General features: G+C 37.1%; 1 protein-coding gene across 1 annotated transcript in view; it reads right to left on the bottom strand.

Annotated features, from left to right (window-relative positions):
- The window catches only part of KCNJ1 (potassium inwardly rectifying channel subfamily J member 1), a 57,654-nt gene extending 35,742 nt beyond the window's left edge, over positions 1 to 21,912 (bottom strand). The window contains exon 1 of the mRNA XM_074303826.1: positions 21,705 to 21,912. The gene's annotated coding sequence lies outside the window, so the exon portion shown is untranslated. The remainder of the gene's footprint in view (positions 1 to 21,704) is intronic.
- Between the last annotated feature and the right edge of the window lie 1,845 nt (positions 21,913 to 23,757).

The following is a 23,757-nucleotide window of genomic DNA, read 5'->3' as shown; positions in this document are numbered from 1 at the left end:
TCCCTTGGGATTACCTCTCATTTATTCCATAGATATCTTGTATGGCACTTAGGGTGCTCTATAAATAGATCTGAATTTAAATCCAGTCTTAAAGATACTTATTAGCTGTGTGACCCCAGTCTAATCATTTAATTTGTCTCCCCCAGTAACTCCATCTGTAAAGTAGGGATAATAATCGCATCCACTACTCAGGCTTGTTGTGAGGGTCAAAAAAGATAAGCACTTATTATCTTATTTAGCATGTGCCATGCAAATAATAAGCACTATAAAAATGTTAGCTCTAATTATTATATGATGGTTATTTGTATATTGTCTTCTCCACTAGAATATGAGCTCTTGATTAAGCCATTCTGGAGCCAAAGAACTATCAAGCTGTGCATATCTTTTGGTCTAGCAGTGTCATTAATGGGTCTATATCTCAAAGGGATTATAAAAGAGAGAAAAGGACCCACATGTGCAAAAATGTTTGTAGCATCTCTTTTTGTGGTAGCTAGTAATCGGAAGCTAAATGGATGCCCATAAATTGGGGTATGGCTGAACAAGGTATGGCACATGAATGTAATGGAATATGATTGTTCTATAAGAAATGATGAGCAGATGGATTTCATAAAAACCTGGAAAAACTTGCATGAACTGATGCTAAATGATCAGAACAAAAAACATTGTACACAATAACAGCAACATTGTATAATGATCAACTATGATAGATCTAGCTTTTCTCAGCAATACAGTACTCCAGTACACTTGGGATGAAAATGCCATCAACATCTAGTGAGAGAACCACGAAGGCTTTCTTTCTCGTGTTTTTTCCCCCTTTAGTTTGATTTTTCTTATGCAACATGCCAAATGTGAAAATATGCTTAAATGTATATGTATAACTTATATGAGATTGCTTGCTGTCTTGGTGAGGGGGAGAAGGAAGAAAGAAAAGAATTTGGAACTCAAAATCTGAAAAGTGAATGTTGAAAACATCTTTACATATAGTTGGAAATAATAAAATGCTATTAAGTGAAAAAAAAAAGAATATGAGTTTTTTGAAGGTAAAGACTATTTGTGCTTTTCTTTATATCCCCAGTACCTGGCACAGAGCAAGTTCTTACTAAGTGTTTCTTGACTAATGCCTGACTTCCTGATGTGATAATTGCCATTGTGTTGCTTCTTTTCCATGGATAAAGTTTGTATAGCCCTCCAGACTATAATAACTGAAAAATCCCAAAGAAGGCTATGTTTTGAAGTAACAGAACAGCTTATTTTGATATTTTAAGATTTAGAAAATTATTTCCTCACAAGTCTGCAAGGTATGTAGTTCAAGTATTGTACCCGCTTACAGATCAGAAAACTGAGGCTGAGGGAGGCTAAGTGACAAGATAATAAATATTCTCAATTTTACTTTACCCAAGGAATTCAATATACTGTAAAGAATAATAATACTAGGGGCAGCTAGGTGGCGCAGTGGATAGAGGACCAGCCTTGAATTCAGGAGGACCCGAGTTCAAATGTAATCTCAGACACTTAACACTTCCTAGCTGTCCCTGGGCAAGTAACTTAACCCCAGCCTCAGGGGGGGAAAAAAGGAATAATAATAATAATAAAAATACTGAGAACCCTCTGCTATCCATAAATGCCTCCTCCCCAAGAAAAGCAAAGAATTGGAACTAAATTTTAAAAAAAGCATGAGGGTGGGCATTCAATACTTTATTCTGTATGAAATATGCTACAAAGAAACATGCTAGAAACTTTGAGAAGTTTCTGCCCCTTGGAGAACTTGAAAAATGTAGAAAACTACTATTTTATCCTGAGTGTCTTAATAATAAAAACTCAATAGCCCATTAAGGTTTACAAAGCACATTCTTCATGACAAACCTGCAAAGTAGGTAATGCAAGAACAGAATTATTATCCCCATTTAATAGTTGAAGAGACTAAAACTGAGAAAATTGAAGTAAAAAAGTAATATATGGCTCTCAGTCCTGTTGAACTCATTGCCAGGGCTTGGGTTCAAAGGAAGGTGGATGGAGAGGTAAAAGTGATTATTCCAGATCAACTCCATAGCTAATATCAGAGTTTGATCTCAGGTTTTCTGTTTCTCCTGTTCATTATACATTATACATCATTATATGGTGTGACCTCCCCTTCTCAAGGGAAGCTGGTATTTTAATTTTTGATTACAGAACCATGGGTTGTCAGTGCTTTAGGGCAAAAGTGTCAAACTCACATGGACCCACAGAACCAGATAAAAATGTTTTAATTGGGAAACATTTGACAAAATAAATAAAAATTCAATGGAATATGTTATTATTCAGTTGTTTCAGTCACTTTTGATCTTTTGTGACTCAACCTGGGATTTTCTTAGCAAAGATACTGGAATGGTTTGTCATTTCCTTCTCCAGATCATTTTACAGATGAGGAAACTGAGGTAGATGGGGTTAAGTAATTGCCCCAAGTTTTCATAGCCAGTATCTGAGGCCAGATTTGAACTTAGGAAGATGAGTTTTTCTGATTCCAAGGCCAGTGCTCTATCCCCTCTGCTACCTAGCTTCCCACAATGAAGTGTAGTTAATGTTAATATGTGATTTTCTAAGTAGTTATGTGGCCCACAGATATCCTCAGGGGTCATTTTGTGGTTCAGTTTTCATTTGAATTTGATGCCACTGCTCAAGAGAACCTCAGATAACATTTAATCCAACCTTTCAATTTACAGATGAGAAAACCAAAGCTAGTGTTGTATTGTTGTCATAGATTCCTTGGATCCTATCTTATTGGCTTTAATATGTCACCACAAACCAAACAAAAAAATCTCCCCTAAAATAGCGTGAAGAATGGAGCAGCTTCAGGTGAGACACCAGTGAGGTGATGTCTTGCTTTTATTCTGTAATCATAAGTAAAGTACTCATCTGACATTGTCCCTTTTATATGCTTGAAGATCTCTAAATAGTAGCTTTCTGACCCCCTAAGAAGCCTTCATGGGTCAGCCAGGGAGAGCTGATGAATTTGGGAATTTCTGGAGGGTCTTTATCTTCATTACAATTCTTTTATGTGTCTACATAACAATATGAATACAAATTAGAATTAAAATCTAAAGGTCCAATATTTGTGGTCACTGGGCCTGACCATCCAATTGGGGAAATGAAAGGAGAAAAAAAAAGCATAAGATAGCTCGGGTTTCAATGGGGGATTCTTAGAGTTCCCTGTCTTTTCTTTCTCTGTTTCCAGCTTCATTTTACAATTTCCTTTTGCACACTCTAAACTTCAGCCAAGTTCAAATACTTTGTTCTCAAAATATTCACCGTGTGCTTCCTTTGTCCCTTTGCTTATATTGTTCTTGATGCAGAACCAAAACTAGCATGAGGCAACCAAGACTATGATCTAGGAAGTGACAAAGAAGGCATAGGAAAACCCTTTTCATACCCCCTTTAACACCTGCCATGCTACTGGCCCCATTCCCTCAGCCTCAGCTACCAGCCTCAGACTCCTGGGGTCATTCATAACCATCTTTTAGGGCTGCTTAGAAATTACACTCTGTGTTTTCAGTACCTGTCTTGCAAGAAGAAATTGTAGGGCCAATCTAGGATGAGAAGGAAGCAGTGATTAGCAAGGAGGATTGACAGTGGAGCTGGTTTCTGGGCTTGCTTCTCTTCCACACTTAGTAGAGGTACTGCGTAGAATACATGGCCTGAGTTCAAATCCAACCTCAGACATTTACTAGTTGTGTGACTCTAGGCAAGTCATTTAATCCTGTTTTCCTCAATTTCCCCAAGTGCAAAATGATATGGAAAAGGAAAAGGCAAAACCTCCAGTATCTTTGCTAAGAAAACTCCAAATGGGATCACCAAGAGTTGGACAGGTTGAAAAATAACTGAATAATTATATACCGAATTGAACTTTGGGTACCTTTGCTTCCCTTTTTGAAATCACTTTCCCCCCATAATTATCCATTCTTTTAGTCCTATCCAGAATGGACCTTGTCCTTCCTAGTTTCTATTTCCCTTTGAAGTCCCTATGCACTATGACTTCTAGAAACCTTTCTAGATCCTTTCTTCTTATAATCTTCTTGTACTTCGTGAAACCTAAAAAGCTCCCGTTTCTTGCCAAGGCTGAATGATCTTTCTTTCATATCCCCAGGCACTTGTGGTGGGTAGAAGGAATTGGCCTGCTCTTTACTTCTCACTTCTGCTCTCAGACCCTTCCTCTGCTACCCTCATTCAGCATTCATCTCTCTTCCTTTAATATCTGCTGAGTCCTTGTTGTTCCTCTAGCCTGCTATCCTGAATGCATCACCAGATATATTTATATCCATCCAGTACCTGACTCTTCTTTAACCCAATACTTCCTCCATTCAAACTACCTGATCTCTCAGTTCCAGTTCCTCAATCTCCTCAATCCTTGTGATCACCTCTAATTTCTGTCTGTCTCCACCATGCAAAGGAATGATCCCTTCTTAGCCCTATAACCAAATGAATTTACCATACATATCAGAATTCCTAGGTATGGTGCTTTTTTTCGTACCAGGAATGTCTTTTCTCCTCTTCTACACTTCTTGAATTCCTAATTATCCTTTAAAGTCCAAATCAAAAAGCATCTCCTCATTGAAGCAGATACTTCCAGGTTAAAATGACTCAGATTCTTTCCCCTCTGCAGAATTCACATATCATTTTTTTGGGCAACTCTTTAATGTATTTGTAACATACTTGAAAGAAGTCCTAGTCTTATCTAAATAGTACATCTCCCCCCAAGTCTTAGCATAACTGTGCATATTATAAGTACTTAATAAATGTTTGGTTTTTGCAATAATTAAGGTTTAATCATGTGTTTATTAAAATATATTTATCAGCATCAATCACTTCCAAAAGGCAAAAAAAATAAAAAAAATTTAATGAATTTAAAATGCTTAGTTAGAAAGAATTGAAATAAAAGAAATGAAACACAAAAGACAGCAAGAGATGAGCTCCCAGGTTTTCAGGGAATGGGTATGTGTTTGTATGGTTTTGAGATTGGGGGAGGTGATATTCAATGAGAACAGGTTGCAGACAGCACCTCTCAGTAACAAAAATCCTCCAGTTCTCTTTCACAGCACCTCTCAGCAACACAAAACCCTCTAGTTCTCTTTCCCCCTAAGAATCCATTAGGTTAAAGGAGGGAAAGGCTGAGAGAAGCTTTTATTAACAACTATTATTGTAACTTTTATCTGCCCATCTTTTCTCTAACATATAGGCAAGTCATCCCTGTTTCAGTCTTTCCAGGACTTCCCCCCCCCCCCAGCACTGTCAGTATATCCTTAAGGACATCTCACCATGCCTGAAGAGGAATGAAGATGTAACCAACATTCTGATTTGCGAACCACAATGAACAGAAGCCTGTTCTTCCCGGATGCAGGGAATAAAATTAACAAAAGGAAAAATGAGGATGGAGATCAGAAAGGAAAAAGAAATAATGACAATAAAAACATGAGATTAGATTAGATTGCAGAGATCAAATTGTAGCAGGCCAATTGGATTTCCTTTGAGGATTGCATGACAGAGTGTCTGGGTAAAGGAAAAGCTAGAAATGGATTCTCTCTGGGTTTTGATGAGCTTTTTTTGACAACCCTACAAAATCATTCTACCAACAAATTCCTATCTGGAGCTATATTGATGTCCTAAATCTAATTGAATACCATAATAACATGGAAAGGTCCATGCCTAATTTGAAAGTCAAAGTAGAGAAATAAGAGTGGATTATTGCCTGCTATCTCCCAAGTGAAGATTCCAAGGCCAATTATTTTACAATATGTTAAAAAATGTCTGGTTTAAAAGAAACATTAAAGATCTTTTAGCTCAACCTTTTTGGTTTTTAAGTGAAAAAATTGAAGTACGGAGTTGGCCAGTTATTCGGCATTTTATGGTTCCCTGACTCTGATTCCAATGTCTTTCCTCTGCCTCTTTAATTAATATAATTCAATCCTACATGATTATACTGTTAGGTACCGTAATTTTAACTTATTATACCTCCCAATGTTTGTCCATCTTGGATCCTATCCAAGGGGGTTTAATGGCTAGAAAGATGTTATTAAGGAACAGTCTCATTTATAACCCCATTCTATGACCCAGACCTCAAGGAGTGTATCCAGTAAGGTTCCAGTATCCTGGTGGGATCATTAGAAACTGGGAAGAAATAGTGTTGACTCTAAGCCAAGGCAGAGTAGGTGGCCACCTATGTGGTATGGTTTTTAAGGGTAGTATGATGATACTTTCACTTTATAGACTTGAGATTTGCAAGGCTGGTCATTAGGATATTGTTTTATTTCATCTTAAACACTTTACTCATAAGTCATATTTGTTACCACAGTTTGGACAATGATGCATTTTGGTTATGGCTTACGGTTCCTAAAACTGGGATTTCCATCAGCCATGCTAACTGGAACAACCAATCAATCATACTCAAGTATTTTTTTAAAGTTTCTCCTATAGGTAGGACATTATATTACTCACTAGAGACACAGATATAAAACTGAAAAAGTTCCTGACTTCAAGGGAGGCATTTTTAGACACTCTATTGTGTATTGCAAAATATATACATGAATATGGATGTTATGCAAATAAATGTCTATATCTGTGATCTTATCTGCGAAGTTATCTTTTGTTTGAAGAATTTCCTTTATCAATGAAGATTAGCCCCTTTTATGAAATTTGTAATCTAAGAGACTATTAGTTTAAGTGCCCAGGACACTGAAAGGTTAAATTACTTATCCAGAATCACACTACTTCCTTCCTAGAATGATTTTTTAACTAAGTAAAAGAAGACATTTTTTTTGCCCCAGTTCTTACCTAGTTTTAATAATTGAGTGGCTATTACCTCAGTCAAAATGACACCTGGAAAGGAAGGAAAGAGCTGAATTGGCTAACTTGAATTGGCCTTCATTTTGCACACGAGGACCCCAGAAAATGAGCCTACAGTCACACAAAGACAGATCCCATAACTCACAGTTGAGCTTAGTTTCATCACAATGTATCACTTTTTACAAACAACAACTCTTGGTTGAGCGATAGGGTGATTCAAATGGATATTTGGTTTGAACCTAGAGACTAGAATCCATCACCTCTTCTTCCTGTCACTGCACTACCTAGATAGAAACTGAAATGAACCTGGGAGTGAACCCCAAAAAAGCACATTATAAACAGCTTTACATACAATTGAAAGGATCAGATGTGTTAAGGATTCTGTCCTCCATGCTCTCTGATTCTGGAGATTGCAAAGAAACAATTGCATGCTCATCCATGTTGGAGTCTCTGGGTGAGAGGAAAGAATTGAGTAGCACTGCTTAGGGAGACAATGGAATTCAATGGAAACACATGAAAAATCAGGAATCAGTGACTTGCCCTGGTTCTCTTGGGAATTAGTTTTTACCATCTTAGGTTAGTCATTTGACTTCTCTCTCTGGGACTCAATTCTCTACCCCCTCCTTCCTTGGAGGGTTTTTGTAAAAATGAATGGAATACTGTCCATACATGAGAACATTCTGGAAAGTTAAATACACTATACAAGTAGATGGGATAACAGTTATTAACTCTGGGCATGGCAAGTAAAAATCTATCATGTCATTCTTTGCTTCTCTGCCATGACTTTTCTCCATCTCAGACACAAGCAAAGCCCAAGAATAGACAGCACAGTCAAGCTTTTAGCCTCCAGTCACCAGTAAAATGTGCTTTGAGTTTAATATATTTGCATTTGGAAATTAGCTGGGCTCTGGTCTGACTGTTAGTGTCCCTGGGGCCCCCCATCTCACCCACACAGTTGAGCAGTCAAAGATGGAAAATATTGTGCTGCCAACTTCCACCCACACCCCTTTCCAGAACTGAAATGACTAGCTGAGGAGACTAAAACAGGACAGTTTTCTGAGCTGCTCCGGTCTTCTCTAAGGGAATTCTAATGAATGGAATACAGGTAACTCGGACCAGCCAGGAGTAAAGATTAGTATCTACAATGGGAGAATGGCATGAAGGGCTACATGATAAGGACAGTGTTCATTTCTAAAATGCTGGAAATTTTCCTGCATGTGTAAGAAGGCCAAATGTGAAAGAAATGGTGTGTTCTGGCATAAGGAGTAGATGGTGGAAAATTGGGTAGTGAGGAGGGGAATGACCTAAGGGAAGATTCGCAACACCTCTTGGCTGGCTGAAACTCAGTGGTGCCTCTGAGATCTTAAGGTGTCAAGTCAGGGTGGGAGCTATGGGGAATTTGTATTCTGTGAGGAAAGCTGATTTATGGTAGAGAGTTTAGCAGCTTAAAGAAATTTTCAAGCCCCAAGAGCTGGCTGAGAAGTATTTTGTCAATGATCCAGCACCAAATTATAAGTCATTTAAAACCCTTCTTTGTTCTTGCTGTCTGGCCAAAATGAATTGAAGTATCTGGGGCAAACCACCTGTTACCAGAAACATATTTAGATGAGTTCATGGACTTGGAGTCCAGAATAGAAAGGGACCTTCAGTGGTCACCAAGTACATCTCCTGCTTCCAAGCAAGACTTCATCTATATCACTCCTGCAAGATTATATTACCTGCCTAGCCTTTAAAAATTCCTAAGAATCATATTACATATATTGCTTGGAAATTCATTCCAATATTCCTGGAATTCCTTCCTAATATTTTACCAGAATCCTTCATCTAATAATGGAAGTTTGCCTCCATTTTGTCTCTTGGAAACTGGGAAGCAACGAAGCATCTCTTCATATACTTGGAGAATCATCCATTTAAAATTTGAGGGGATGTTAAAGATTATCTTGTACCATCCATTCATTATACACACAACCTGAGTCTCCCTCAGCATAGCCCCTTGGAAGATATTCATTGGCTCAAAGGACACCTAGGGTCAGCATCTATTCAAAGCTCCACTGAATGAGCCCCCACTTAATGTTTTCTTTAATATCAATAGAATATATTAATTCAAGGCAATGATTCAATAAGTTTTTTATTAAGTGGTTCCTATGTTTGAAGCACTGGGGAAAGGCAAAAATACAATATTTGCCCTAAAGAGCACATAGTCTAATGGGAAAGACAACATGTAAACAATTATATATATGATAGATATAGACAGTAATAAATCTATATATAGCTATAGATGTGTCTATATATATACATATATATAGATCTATGTATATATCTGTCATATATGTACTATGCATATAATACAAACATGAATATTATAAATATATATAGTAAATATATATAATATATACATACTACATGCACATATCTGTTAGATGGGTAAAATAGATCTATATACAGTTATAAATCTGTATATTTATATGTATCTATAGATCTATCTTTTATACACATAAAATATATAGTATACACACTCTACATACAATGTAAATATATAATATCTAGTATATATATGTATATATATATATACAACATATTATATTACATGGAAATATATGTGTGTGTGAGTATTTATGTTAGATAAATAAGAGTAAATGGGAGGTATAATGGCTGGACTAACTTTCTGGAGGGCCTCAGGATCAGTCAGAGTCTGGATCAATCAAATTGGTCTTTAGGGGGAGACATGAAGGAGGCAGACAAGCTTTCACATGGCTTGCCAAAGATGAATCCTGGACTCTAGAGTCCGAGCCTCAAGCCTCTCTCCCCCTTGTCCTGCAACTGAGTGACCCTGACTTCTCCCCAGCCCTCCAATCCTTGCCTATGATGACCTCAACACCAAATATTCAGCAAGCACTAATCATGAGGAGAGCCAATAGTTTACCAGAATCCTTCATTTAATAATGGAAGTTTGCCTCCATTTTGTCTCTTGGAAACTGGGAAGCAATGAAGCATCCCTTCATATACTTGGAGAATCATCAATTTAAAATTTGAGGGGACATCTCATCTAAATATATGTATATAGAACTATTATCTCACATCGAATAGGTAATTACCCTTCAGTGCTCTGTGGTCTCAGATTCAAATACACCTTTTCAGAGTTCAGAGCCATAGGAGTAGAAGAACCAGAAAGGTTTCTTGCAGAAGATGAGATTTGAGCAATCTTGAAGGTCATGGAAATCAATAGCAAAGAGGAGAAAAGAGAAAATGTCTGCTATTAAAAAGACATGGATCAGTCAGAAGATGGAGTGTTAAGTTAAAGAAATCACAAGAAAGCTAGTTCAGATGGATTATAGAACAGTCTATGAAGGGAGGGTGAGGTGGTACAGTGGAAAGAGTTCCCAACTGGAGTCAGGAAGACTCACTTTTGAGATTTCAATTCTAGCCTCAGACACTTAGTAACTATGTGATTCTGGGCAAATCTCTTCCCACTATTTGCCTCAGTTTCCTCATATATAAAATAAGCTGGAGAAAGAAAATGGCATATCACTTCAGTATTTTTGCCAAGAAAATTCCAAATGGGTTCATGAAGAATCAAATATGACTCAACCACAATAATACATGACCAAAGAAAGATACCAGAATAGTTTGCTATTTCCTTCTCCAAACTAATTTTACAAACAAGGAAACTGAGGCAAACAGGGTGAAGTGATTTACCCAGGTTCATACAGGTAGAAAGTGCCTGAGGCCAGATTCAAACTAAGAAAAATGATTCTTCCTGACTCCAGCTGGTACTCTCCACTGCACTACCTAGCTTCCCCAAAAGAGAATCGGGAGAAAATAATGTCGCAAAAGCCTAGAGAGAAAAACGAGTATCTAAAAAAAAAAAAGAGAGAGGTCTGTAGTAGTATCAAGGCTACAGAGAGACCAAGATGTATTATAGGAATACCAAGACAAATAACAAGAAAGAAATTCCATTTTCTCTCTATCCCCACAAACATTTCCATAAAGTTGCTTACTATTTTTCATTTTATCAAGGAGAAAGAAAATACTTGTAACTCAAATTCATCATGCTCTTAGGAACATGTCTTAACTGAAACACCTTTTTGCCTTCAGAGCTAATGCTGCAAATTTGTTGATGTCTCCTGAAGGGTTACTTTCTCCTTTGAATTCTTTTGATCTAATCTGCTAGGCTGCTTTCTCTGTTAATTTGCTGTCTGCCATTCTCCACCAAATTCTTTCTGTGTTCTACTATTTCTCTTCAAAATTACTGTTGTTCCTTTCCAAAAGAGAAATAGGGTAGAACATTTCTGTTGTACCCAAGAGCTTTTACAGCTCTTTTATATGTATTCTACTTCCCAGACTGCTGGATGCTTGACAGCCATGCCCATGAGTCCTCGGCTCCTCCACTTAGACCATCACTTGCACCTCCTTCTTATCAGAAACCTGGATTTAACTCACTGAGTCCCTCCACTTTGAAAGCTCAGCTTTTCTCTTCTCTCCACACACCAATCTTCCACTTCCATGACAGGGCACACTCATCACATTTCTCCCTTTCTAACTCCTCCTTATAACTTGTCTTCCCTCACTAGAATGTTAGTTCTTTGAAGTCAAGGACTTTGTTGCTTGCTTGCATTCTAATCCACAGTATTTATCCCAGTCCCTGGTACATAGTCACTGTTTAATAATTACTCTGTCTATCTACCTATCTGACTTATGACTGCACCTATTCAACATAGCAGTGAGCCCCTCAAACCAAATTTATGTATTTACTTCCTTCTCAATAGGACCTCGAAAGATCCACTTAGCAGTTGCTTGGAATAAAGAAATCCCTTTAAAATCCTACTATAATCTCGACTATCAAAACAATATAGATTACTTGGTTTATTGTTCAGTTATTCAGTTATATGTGATTCTCTGTGATCCTGTAGACCATACTATCCCTGGGGTTTTCTTGGCAAGGATACTAATGGTTTGCCATTTTCTTCTCCAACTAATTAAGGCAAACAGGGTTAAGTAATTTGCCCAGGATCACACAGCTAGTAATAAATGTCTGAGATCATATTTGAATGAATGGTCTTCCTGACTTCAGGCATGGTGCTCTATCCACTGAGTCCTCCAGCTGCCTGGAATAAACTGGTTAAGAGACCTGGCCAAGACCAAATAGAAGCAAATCAAGGTCCCAACTACATTCCACTATTTCTCAGATTAAAATCATTTTCATGCTTTCCACTCTTTTAGTCTTAACTTTCCAAATGTTTATTTAATTTCTAAGTTCTGCCTCCACTGATTTTAGTTTATGCTCATAAAATATATGTTTACTCTTTTTTATTACTTCTCTCTCAGGTCTCACATTATTCCAAATAACAGCATCTATCAGGCCCTTCCCATCCACCTCCCACCAAACAGTATAAGGTTATTATTTCTGTAGACACCCAAATTGGCAAACATCACTATTGGCTCCAAAATAAATAATAGTCAAAATAAAAATATTTATCTCACAATATAAAGGTCTATAAATTCCAAATACTGCACCAAGTTTGCATCATTTTTCAGCTGTCAGTTTTAGATTTCTACTTACCTAGCACATCCCATAATTTGTCCCTTTTTTTTTCAGTTGTTTTTTGGTCGTGTCTGACCTCATTTGGGGTTTTCTTGACAAACATTCTGGAGTTGCTTGCATTTCCTTCTCCAGCTCATTTTTATAGATGAGGAAATTAAGGCAAATAGGGTTAAGTTACTTGTCTAGGATCACACAGCTAATAAATTGTTGAGGCCACATTTGAATTCAGGAAAAAGATTTGCCTGACTCCAGACCTAATGTTCTATCCACTGCCATCTTGCTGCCTCTACCCCTTGTTCCAGCATCATGTAATTAGGGAATCCTAGAGTTGAAAGGAATTTGAGAGATCAACTTTTAGAAAATTATGGACTACTGATCAGCCACTACTTCCTTATCTCTAGTAACAGAGAATTCATGATTACCAAAAGCAATTATTTTCATCTCTGAATTACTATAATTGTTAGAGGCATTTACATATATTAAACAGAAATATTCATTCCTATAGCTTCTTCTCATTTGATCCTAGCTCTATCAGCTGATCTTTCAAATAAGAGTTTCTCAAAGAGAATGTGATTTCTTAAGGGCAGGCATCATGTTTTTGCCTTTCTTTCAAGACAACAAACGTTTATTAAGACCTCACTATGTTCCAGGCATTTTGCTAAGACAAATAGGAGCATAAAGACAGTCCCAATTCTCAAGTAACTTACATTCTAATGGAAAAAGACAAAGCACAAGAGGGATTGTAAAAAGAATAAAATAAGGAACCTGAAGAGGGGGTAGAATAAAAAAAAAAACCCAGTGAGTAAGGATGGTAAATCTGAAGGGCAATGGAGACATAATTGGCTTGGGCTTCCTCCTTTAAATGGTGGTTCTGAGAGTTGATCAAAGGGAATAGCTTTAGAGGTATAGATGTGTTAAGTTTGGAGGTGAAGTGGGTTTCCAGGGTGAAGAGATTTCTCTGATATGGTATAGAAAGACCCAAAGAGATATAGGAATGCAGTCCATGCAGGAATTTATCCCAATTTTTTTGTATCTCTAATGCTTAAGAGAAGTGGCTGACACATAGTAAATGCTTAATTAACATTTGCTAATTGATTGTTCATTATAATAATTGGGAACTGACTCCTCTTTCACCTGACTACTTTTCAGATAGTTTCCACATATATTTACCCCAGATAAAACATGCCCTGTTGCTTAAATTTCCAGTCCTCTCCCCACCTTAGTTTAGCTTCTTCCAGGTATTTTTTTGCTTCTCAATATCCTTATTAAAATGTCAGGTTCAAAACTAGTTACAATGCTCTGGATACCATTGAAGAAGGATAGGTCCAGGGATCTTACTTCCTTTCTATCAATAAATGAGCTCCAAATTAACTTCCACTCTGGCTTGTAGATTTTTATGGAATACTTCATTCAGTGTTCCTTTCCTCTATCAATATGCAATGCATTATTCAAATCGTTCAGGCTTTGCTTCTTTCAGGAAGCCCTTCTAGATTACCAGAGCCTTAATTAAGTATATTCATCTTTGAAATTCTTAGTTTGTTTCTTTTACTTTGTCTGTTACTACATGCTGTCTATAGTCATGGCTCTTGTTTTTGGAAAAGCAAGATCCATCATCCAACCCAACTAGGTTGTATAGGATCTCCTGCCAAAGATCAAATAGAGGAGGGGAAGAAGGGGAAGCTGGGCCACAATTTAACAATTGCAAAGCTACCATCTCAGCTTCATTTTCCAAGTCTTATCTCCCCAAAGCAATTTCAAATTCATTGAAATCACATTTTTACATCTTGTGAATCTCAAACAGGTTCATTGAGTTCTTCCTTTTTGTAATGGTACTATTCTATTATAGAGAAACAAAAGAGAAATAAATATAAGCAATAATCAGATCTTATACTCCCTGTTTATTGGGACAAACCCAGAGTAGGGGGAATGAGAGGGACTAGGTCTATGTTTTCTTTTTTTATTGAAAACTAGTTGATGAAGAAACTTTTCCCCCATAATTTGTAGTCTTAGAGAGTTTCCTACAGTACTAAGAGGTGAAGTCATTTGCCCATGGTCATATAGCCGGTATATGTTAGTTTTCATATCAGAATTTGAACACAGCTCTTCCTGGCTCTGAAATCAGCTCTCCACCTAGCTGCCCCCCAGATAAGACTAGCAGATTAAAAATCTCTTCTATTTCCAAAAAAACTTCTGAAAATATAGTTCCTGTATCTTAAACTTTCTACATTCTTCTTGGACCATCCTTTAATTGTCTTCTCCAAATCCATTTTAGGTTGTCTATACTCTATGCAAAATTCATCAGTAACTCAAACCACATTGCAAAAGCAGAATATTCTTCCTGACCTTTAGAGGGTCAGTTGGTGCTTTGAAGCATGAGATTGTGATTACTTTTATCTCACTGAACATCTTGTTACTAGTTACAATGGATGTGGCCACCAAATGGCCAACTTTTATCAGTCTGTCTTTTCCTGTGGGAGGCACTCTCATTAGTAGAGAACTTAGGTCTGTTCCACCACTCAAGGACAAATAACAGATCTGGATGGAGCCAGAAACCTCTGAGAATTTAATCACAGTCAGTGAACCATGGGAATCTTCCCTTAGGGGTGATCACCTGAGAGGGTTTGGAGAGTTTAAATTCTCCAGCTACAATATCCACCTGATGTTTCCCAGGTATAGCATCCCATAAACAAATCCATTCTGTGAAGACAAGGGTACATGTTGCTGGACAGGCATTAAGTATCATTACTAAGACTCTAACTAATTGTTTTGAGATACAGAGGGAGAGAGTGGGAAAAGAAAAGGACAGTAAGTAAGTAACAAGGTAAAATTCCCAAGGCAAGGTAATTGTAGTTTTTGGCTTGGGATACTAATATATCCATAAAGATAAACAATTTTTCTAAGTAAAGAACCAACACGGGGAATTACCATGGATCCTTGGTTGCAAAACTAGAGACGGAAGAAGGAAGAAAAAAAGAAAAGTGAGGTAGATATTATTTATCCACAATGACCTTGGGAAAGCACATTCTTTATTCTTAATGAGGATGCCAAATGATTTCCTTTCCTGCTGGGGTTTAGATGTTGTATTCATAACAAGAATATTTGAGAAGCAACAAATTGGAATTGAACAATTGAGGAAACTAGAGCTGTTTAGCCTGATGAAGAGAAGACTTAGGGGAGACATGATAGCAGTCTTCAAATATTTGAAGGGCTGTCACGTGGAAAAAGGATTAGATTTTTTTTTTTTTTTGTGGTTCCAAGGGGCAGAACAAGTGGGTAGAAATTACAGAGAGGCAAATACAAAGAATAATGAAAGATGACTAAAAAGGAATTGGCTTCCTGTAAGGAAGAAAATTCTCCACCCCTGGAGTTGTTCAAACAGAGGCAAATTGACTATTTGATGGGGTTGAGTACTGAGCTAGGTGTCCTGGGTGTCCTAAAACTCACTAGCTATGTGGCTTTGGGCAAGTTAGGGTTCTAACTGGACCCAATCTGTAAAATAAACTGATTGCACATAATAATTTCTAAAGTACTTCCTGGCTCTCAGTCTCATTGATTCTATGTGGTAGAGGGACTTTCTACTTCAAGTACAGCTTGTACAAAATAACCTCGAGTACTCTGTGATTCAATTTACATAGAATCATGAATCTCTCACCAGCAAATCTTTTCACTTTTCTTAATGTAGACAAACTAATGGGGAGAGCAACAGACCCTGAAAATGGTGTGTCTTAAAGCAATTTTAAGTCATTCAGAACAAGAATAGTAGTATAGAAACAGTAGTAATTCACATTTTGTATCACTTCTTACAACTTTTTGCAAGTATTATCATCTCCATTTGATAGATGAAGAAATTGAGGCCCAAGGAGATTAAATAGACAAGTCACTTATTTTCTGTGGACTTTGTCACATGTTTGACAATTGGAGCCAGCACCAGAATCCAAGTCTCTTGGCTCCAATACCAACACTCATTCCATCAAGGCAGAGATTTTTTAAGCTTGCTTTTGAGACATGGATCATTTTGTAATCTGATGAAACCAACAGATCCTTTCTCAGAACCAAATTTTAAATATGTAAAGTAAAATATATAAAATTGCAAAAGAAGCAAACAAAATTGAAATACATTTTTAAAATATATTTTTAAAAAGTTCATGGACTCCAGGTTAAGCAGCAGAAGAATTAAAATATTCTCTTTTCCCCCTTCACCAAAAAAATAAATAAATAAAATCCAGTTTCCATGTTATTCCACTCTTCCTCAACTCCTGAGTGTAACTGAGAATGATTGACAGAAGAGTACTGTGGGAATGCCAAGTATTATTCAAAAGGGAGTGAAGGGAGCCAATGAAAGAGATGGACAGCATGGCCCAGATGTGGTCTAAACAACATTGCTATGAATATTCTTGAAATGAGTAACCCTTCTTCCAGATTTTCCCTCAGCACTCATTTTACTCCCCCTCATGCCTGCAGTCTGGAAGGTAATTGAAAATGCAGACAGACCATGCCACATAGAATTTGCCAGTTTCTGCCCCTCGTGGGTGGAGAGGCCCAATTTGAAGAAAAAAACCCAAAATGGCTCCAAGGGAAGCTTTAAAAAACCAATTATAATTTTTTCTCTTCTATAGCAATTTAAGCCATAAGCCATTAGCCTTTATTAATTCTTTAAGAAACCCTCTGATTAAGGGACCAACAGATCTGTTCATGATTTGCTTGTCACTCACAAGAATAATAATTAAGGTCTAAAAGATCCTAAATATGTACCCAAATATTCATACCAGCACTTTTGTGGTAGTAAAAAAAACTGGAATCAAAGTGGGTGCACATCAATTAAGGAATGGCTGATGAAACTGTGGGATGTAAATGTAATGAAATATTATGGTACCGTAATGTAGCATTACAGTGTTTCAGCAGTAGTGTTTCATCTCTGTGGGAGTAATAAGGCCCTAGAAATACCCACTGAGAGAAACAGAATTGACGATACTGAAATGTGCCAAAATCTAAGCTTGAGGCTCCCTATGTCCTTTTTCTTTTCACTCTAAAGAGATTTTTAGCTTGCTATTCAGGCTACAGAGAGTAGAGAAAACCAGGTCATTTGAACTAAGGCATTTTGCCCACTGTGTGAGCTGCCATGTGAGTAAGTGGCAATAGACTGTGGAAAAAAGAATCCTAGATTGCTGCTGTTTGGGCTTACCCTTCTGTCTATAATGACTGGGTCCAATGTCAGGATCCCTGAGACTGAGGCCAGGCTTTTGAGCAGCACAGGCCATATCCTAAGCCTCCTTATCTTCAGTGCTTGAGATTGGTGATAAGGATCATTGTCAATACCAATGCTGAGCCTGGAAGTGAAACCAAAGCATGAGGACATCCCCAGTATCAAACACTTGTCAAAAAGGACAGTCATTTGATTATCCCCCTCCCTCTACTTCTCTGATGTATTTATATTTGAAGATTAAGACCTGGGGGACTAGGATGCACATATCTTGCCAAATATTTCTTCTCAACAGTCTGTGAATATATAAAATTCCCCCACATACACCCAAGAGTAAATAAATAGTAGGTGGGCAGAGGGTTCCATATGGGACTGCTTATTATGCCTAATAAATAATATAACCAAATATGATGATAATGGAATTCTAGATTTAGAAGTTAAAAGGGATCTCATAGACCATCTAGTTATAAATGGGGAAAGTAAGGCCCAAAAATATTGAATGACTTACCCAGCATCTGTATGTAATAATTGAAAGAAGCAAGATTTGAAATTGTTTCCTTTGAGCACAAATCCGCTTCTTTTTCTACTATGAAAAATCAATCAGACTAGAAATGAAAATGGGACCCAGTCTAAGAGGAAGAACAAGATGTCAGAGATTACTGGCTTTTGCAAAGCCATTGTACCTGTATTCAGTGATTGATTGGGTTTGTTTGTCAGAAAGATGAAATTCTAGATAGAGGTGGGCTAGAAGGATAGAGTTCCTCCTTTTCAAAATATTCTGTATCATCCCCTAGTCTAAATTCAGAATCTGACATGCATGGGTTTTAAGTTAGCCTGATGCTCTGAGTTAGTGAACAATAGAAGTGAGAAACTCTTATGAGGCCATATTGCAAGTGGTTCAATTATAGTATCTTCTGGTAGGGCAACTCAGAGATTATACTCTCTGGCTAGATAATTATTAGTGACATACTGCCTTCTATAGGCTTGAAAAGAGTAATTTGTGCTGCTTATCCTATTTCTAAACCCTAATTGTCACCCACAGCCCATATGTGTCAAGATACAAAATAGCATATATAAGAAATTCAGAGAAACATGGTAAAATGTATGTTAATATATACAAAGTAAAATAGAAACAAGAAAACAATACACACAAATGGCTACAATAATGTAAACAAAACAAGAATGAAAACAAACACTTCACCATTGTAATGATCAATCTCACCCCTGAGAAGAAATAAAGAAATAAGCTTGCTTTCTTTCCTTGGAGAGATGGGTATAGAATTTTGCATATTCTATCCTGTGCCGTCACTTTGGCATTGGTATAATTCAAATCACTCATTTGTGGGGATGACATTCAAGGAGGAAAATACTAAAAATGATTAAAAATGAAAGGCAAAACTAAAATTTTAAAAATTAAATAATGTCTAAATTTGGCATATTTTCTTAAGAACTTTGAGTGCCTTATGGACAGCAAGATTTCCCTAGAGAACTTATTTCCTAAATCTTGTTCTGTCCAGTCATAAGAGAATAACTCTAGCATTAGGTAGAATTGAATCCATGATAATATTAAAGTAATTGGCAAGTTAGTGTCAGCCCCTAGAAATTAAATCAAATATTCTAGTCCCTTTCCCCATCCTTTCTAACTCACCCTTTGAATTAAGTACCTGTACTGGTGTACAATGTAATTTATCATACTGGATAAGAGGGGGCTGCAAAAGGCCAGAAACTAGGGTTGTCAGAAGTTAACAGCAAGGCCTTAATAAAATCCCATATGTTAAAAAAGAGAGGAATCGGCTTAGGTTATTTTGGGCCATGCTAGTTCTATTCCTCTTGTCCACTCTATTGAGTGGCTAGACAAGGTTTTATATAAGCCACTTAGGAGAGTGAGTCTCTGGAGAAAAGAACTCCAAGAATATTCCTGATTCTTTCTGAGGTCTGTGATCTATGATTCCATCTTCATATTTACCCACCTATAAAACTGGGCCAAGAGACTGGAGCAGTTGGGGGAATAAATATGATTTAAAATAATAGCAATTATGATAAATAACATTTATGTAGTACTTAAAAGTATTCTACCCATATTATTTTTTTGAGTCTTTCAATACCCCAGTGATATAGGTACCCTATGCATGATTATTCCCATTTTGCCAAAGAGCAATCTGAGATTCCAGAATTTGTAAGTAGCCTAGATGATGAAATATACTTCAGAAATCTCTTGAAAGGAAGCAATCGTTTAAAGCTGACTTATTCATTTGGGAGGCTTTATGAAGAAAGACAGCATGTATGTAAAAGTATAATAGCATTAGGCCTATTAACAATAATATAGCTAACATAATAGAAAAAAGAATGATAGTCTTCATGAAGACTAAAAACAGCAACAAAGATTAGTTTCTTAGATAGTCATGGAATTAAAATTTGTGACAAAACAAGCTTTTGGGGGATTTGCTATCTTTCCATTTAAATAAGGACCCCAGTTTCCTTTGCTATAAAATAAGGGAGTTATATTGAGTAATTTCTCAGACCCCAGATTCTATGACTGATTTCCTTGCCAGGATTCCAAAAACATCCCAGGAATCTGAGACCCCATGGGAGCCACATCATGGGTAGGAACCAGGGAGCATAAAATGGAATTTTGATCATTTAAAAACAACCAAGAAAACCACTGAGCTATCTGTAGACAAGAACAAGAAAACATATTGTAAGAAAAAATAAAAGGGGAGGGGGACACACATGAAGAGCTTTAAGATTTAACTTTTCAAAGTCTAGTAGACTTGGTATTAGCAAGTACCTTATCATAAAATCAGAGGAAAAACAAAAATACATCCACATCCCCCCAGTTTGACAAAGCTATGACTTTCCCCCCTTTCTTTCAGAGTTTTGATCTTCACTTGAGATAATGGGACTTTAAAGGTATCTTTACATGCTTATACTTTCACTGAATATCTCAAGTACCCAAAGACGGGATTGCTGGTATCATTTATTCTTTCCCTCTTCCCCTTCCAATATTTTACTGTTAAAATCAGATCTGGTTTATTTGTGGAAAGTTGATACTCTAGCAATGCACAAGAAAATAGGGCAAACCAAGCTTATATTTGAAAGGGAACCCACTCCAAGCTAGTTGACTCCTCTAGTACATGAGTAAGTGTAGATCAGCATGTCGGCATGATATATTCTTGAATTGCAGTCATGGACTGTTTTTCTTATTCTGTTTTGCTTATTTAGCGGAAAAATATTGGGGGAAATAGGTTTTTTTTTCCATAACCAAGGAATAAAGACACAAAATCCATATTGATCAAAGCCTTTGAATGTCAAACACAGATTGGACCAGTGTGTATGAGGTATGAAGAGATTTTCTCCTGTTTCTACTTGTTCTTGGGGCCATATAAAACATACCAAATGGTCAAACACCTGGCATCTGCTGGTGTTTTGAATTTGTCAGTTCTGTAGTTAGAGGACTAAATCATTATCAAGAATCCCCCATTCATTCCTCCCAATCCTTAAGAAGCTCCCCAAAGAAGTCCTGTTTTTTATGTGAACATATTAAGCCACAAGACTTATGCACAATAACAGAATATATTCGCCTTTCACCTGTCTAGACTTTCATTGCAAACCTCAACTAGTATCTTTATCCCCACTCTAGCAATGGGCTACCCACACAGGTAAGTTTAACCATGCAAGGCCACCAAAGACAGAATTCCTACATAACACATTTGTGAACCCTGGAGAAGACTGCTTCGGGTCTAAGGGCATTTTCTAGAGATTTCTTGCTAAGTAATGAGGTGAACCAGAAGTTACAAATGTCCAGGCGCCTCTTCTCCCTTTAATTCTAATGAATTACCCATGGGAATAGAGGAAGTCAGATTTTCTCCCCTCTTCCTTCAAATGTAATGTCATGATATAAGAAAGATGCTTTGGTTGGCATCCAACTTCAAAGCAGTGAGATGTCAAGAAGTGACAGGAGGCAATGAGCAAGGGATTGTCTATGCAAATAAAACAGGAGACTGGGATGGGAGAGAGACAAATTTAGCATACTCTGATCCAAAGAAAGAGGCTAGACAAATAATTAGGGTACAGGGGAAAAGGCTAAATCTCCCCAGTTTACATTTCTTTTCCCCCAAAGAAACAACAATATAGAACACCTCCCCTTACCTTGTGGGATGCCAGAATTGCTGTCAGGGCAAAGCCCAGCTGTCCTGCTGTTTTCCCAAGAGAACAGCAGATTCCTGGAGTGACAGGTCCCTTGACACTTTGGTCCAACAGTTCTAGTATTTGGAGTGAGACAGCCTTAGGCCCTGATGGTTTTTATGAGTCAACAAGTCAGCTCAAACTGGTTGCCAACTCATCTGTATGCAACCGCACAGCAAGAGAGCAGTTTACTTTATAACCGGATTTAACAAGAGTAGGAGTGGCTGGTTAAATGTGGTAGATAACATGAAGGTGTTGAGCTGCCAAGACTAATTAAGGGTGATTTGTTTATAAAACTAGAGCTCAAGACTGGGCACCTGAAGAAAGCCAATATTACACAAGGCCGACCCAGTCCAAGATTTCCAAATGACTTGAAGTTATGGTTGAATGAGTTTGAAACCCTCTGACAATTGGTACACTTGTAGGTAAAGAGTAAAGAAGGCTTTGGACAGGAAATGTCTCTAGAATGTCTACATTATCCTTTCATAGGATCACAAAATTTTTCAACTGGAAGGCCACTGAATGTAACCTGAACTCAGATAAGAATTTCTTCCACCACATATTATACAAGAGTGATACTGTGCAAAGAATGATGATTGAAAAGCCAAGGACCCCAACTCAACTGTAGTCTCTTTCACTTCAGAGCAGTGTGACTTTAACCTCCCTCCCCATCCTTAATTTCTTCATCTATAAAATAAGAGATGTAGACTAAATGACCTCTGAGATTTCTTCTGGCTCTAAATCTATTCATTCACTTATTTTATTTCTTCTTTTAATTTGATTTATGAAATAAAATCTAAGCATTTCCATAACATAGTATAATAAAAAGATGGTTACATATATACAACTTACTGTTCCTTTTAAATATAATAAAGTTATCATGTACATTTCTTTTTTTCTTCTCTCCTCCCACTCTAGAGATGGCTACCATTAGACACAAATAAAAATATATAAAATTATTCTATACATAATTATATTTATTAGTTCTTTTTCTGTATGCAGATATCTTCCTTCACTTGTCATTTATGGTTAATATGGGTATTTAGAATAGTCAAAATAATTTATTCGCTTGGTCATCTTTAAAACAATATTGCTACTGTGTACCACATTCTCTTGGTTCTGATCATTTTGCTCTTCTTCATCTCATGCAAGTCTTTCCATGTTTTTCTAAGACCATTGAATTCATCATTTCTTATAACACAATAATATTCCATCACAATCATATACCATAACTTGTTCAGCCATTCCCCAATTGATTATGGTAACAGAAGTAGAAATTGCAATGATGCCCAATACTCATTCATTTTACTGTTTTTGCTTCAAGACTTCAAATGAAGAGTTCTCTTGCTCTATGGCCTAGAATCAGTCTAAGTTTTCTTGATCCTCTGTCACTCAGACCCACATATAAATATGGGTTTTTAACCTGCCACAAAGAACCAATGAGATATCAGTGGCTCCTTCGTGACTCCCATCTCTTAACACACCCCCATTCTCAATTTTCAAACATCTAAATGGCAGTCCATTAAAGCAACAGTATAACAGATATCCAGAGGTGGAAGTGGCCCCAGAAAGCCAGAAACATTAAATAATTTACCCAAGGTCACAGAGGGAGAGTTGGGAGTTAAACCCAAGTCTGGAGGCAATGCTACACACACACACACACACACACACACACACACACACACACGGAATGGAGGATATTTCCATGGAGACATCATGAAAAGAAATAGCTTTCCCAACATAGTTAGATGTTTTCTTTAGGACTTGGTCACTGGAAAATAACCATTTCAATGCAAATTAAGCTCAAGGAATATTCAGTGGCAAGTTCTCTATGTTAGCCATTATGCAAGGTTAGCTAAGGAGGACAAAGATAAATTAGATGCCTACTTTGGAGGAACCTACTTTGTGTACTTTCAAACTCTCTATTTTGAAAGATATTTATCTGTGTATTTGGCATATCTACTATTTAGAAAGAGAGATAAGACAGGAACACCAGTTCCAATAAGAAGGCACATGT

The sequence above is a fragment of the Sminthopsis crassicaudata genome, chromosome 3, assembly GCF_048593235.1.
Source record: "Sminthopsis crassicaudata isolate SCR6 chromosome 3, ASM4859323v1, whole genome shotgun sequence".
NCBI lineage: Eukaryota > Metazoa > Chordata > Mammalia > Dasyuromorphia > Dasyuridae > Sminthopsis > Sminthopsis crassicaudata.
Note: the sequence above shows the minus strand (reverse complement) of the source record. Positions and strands in the feature narration are given on the sequence as shown.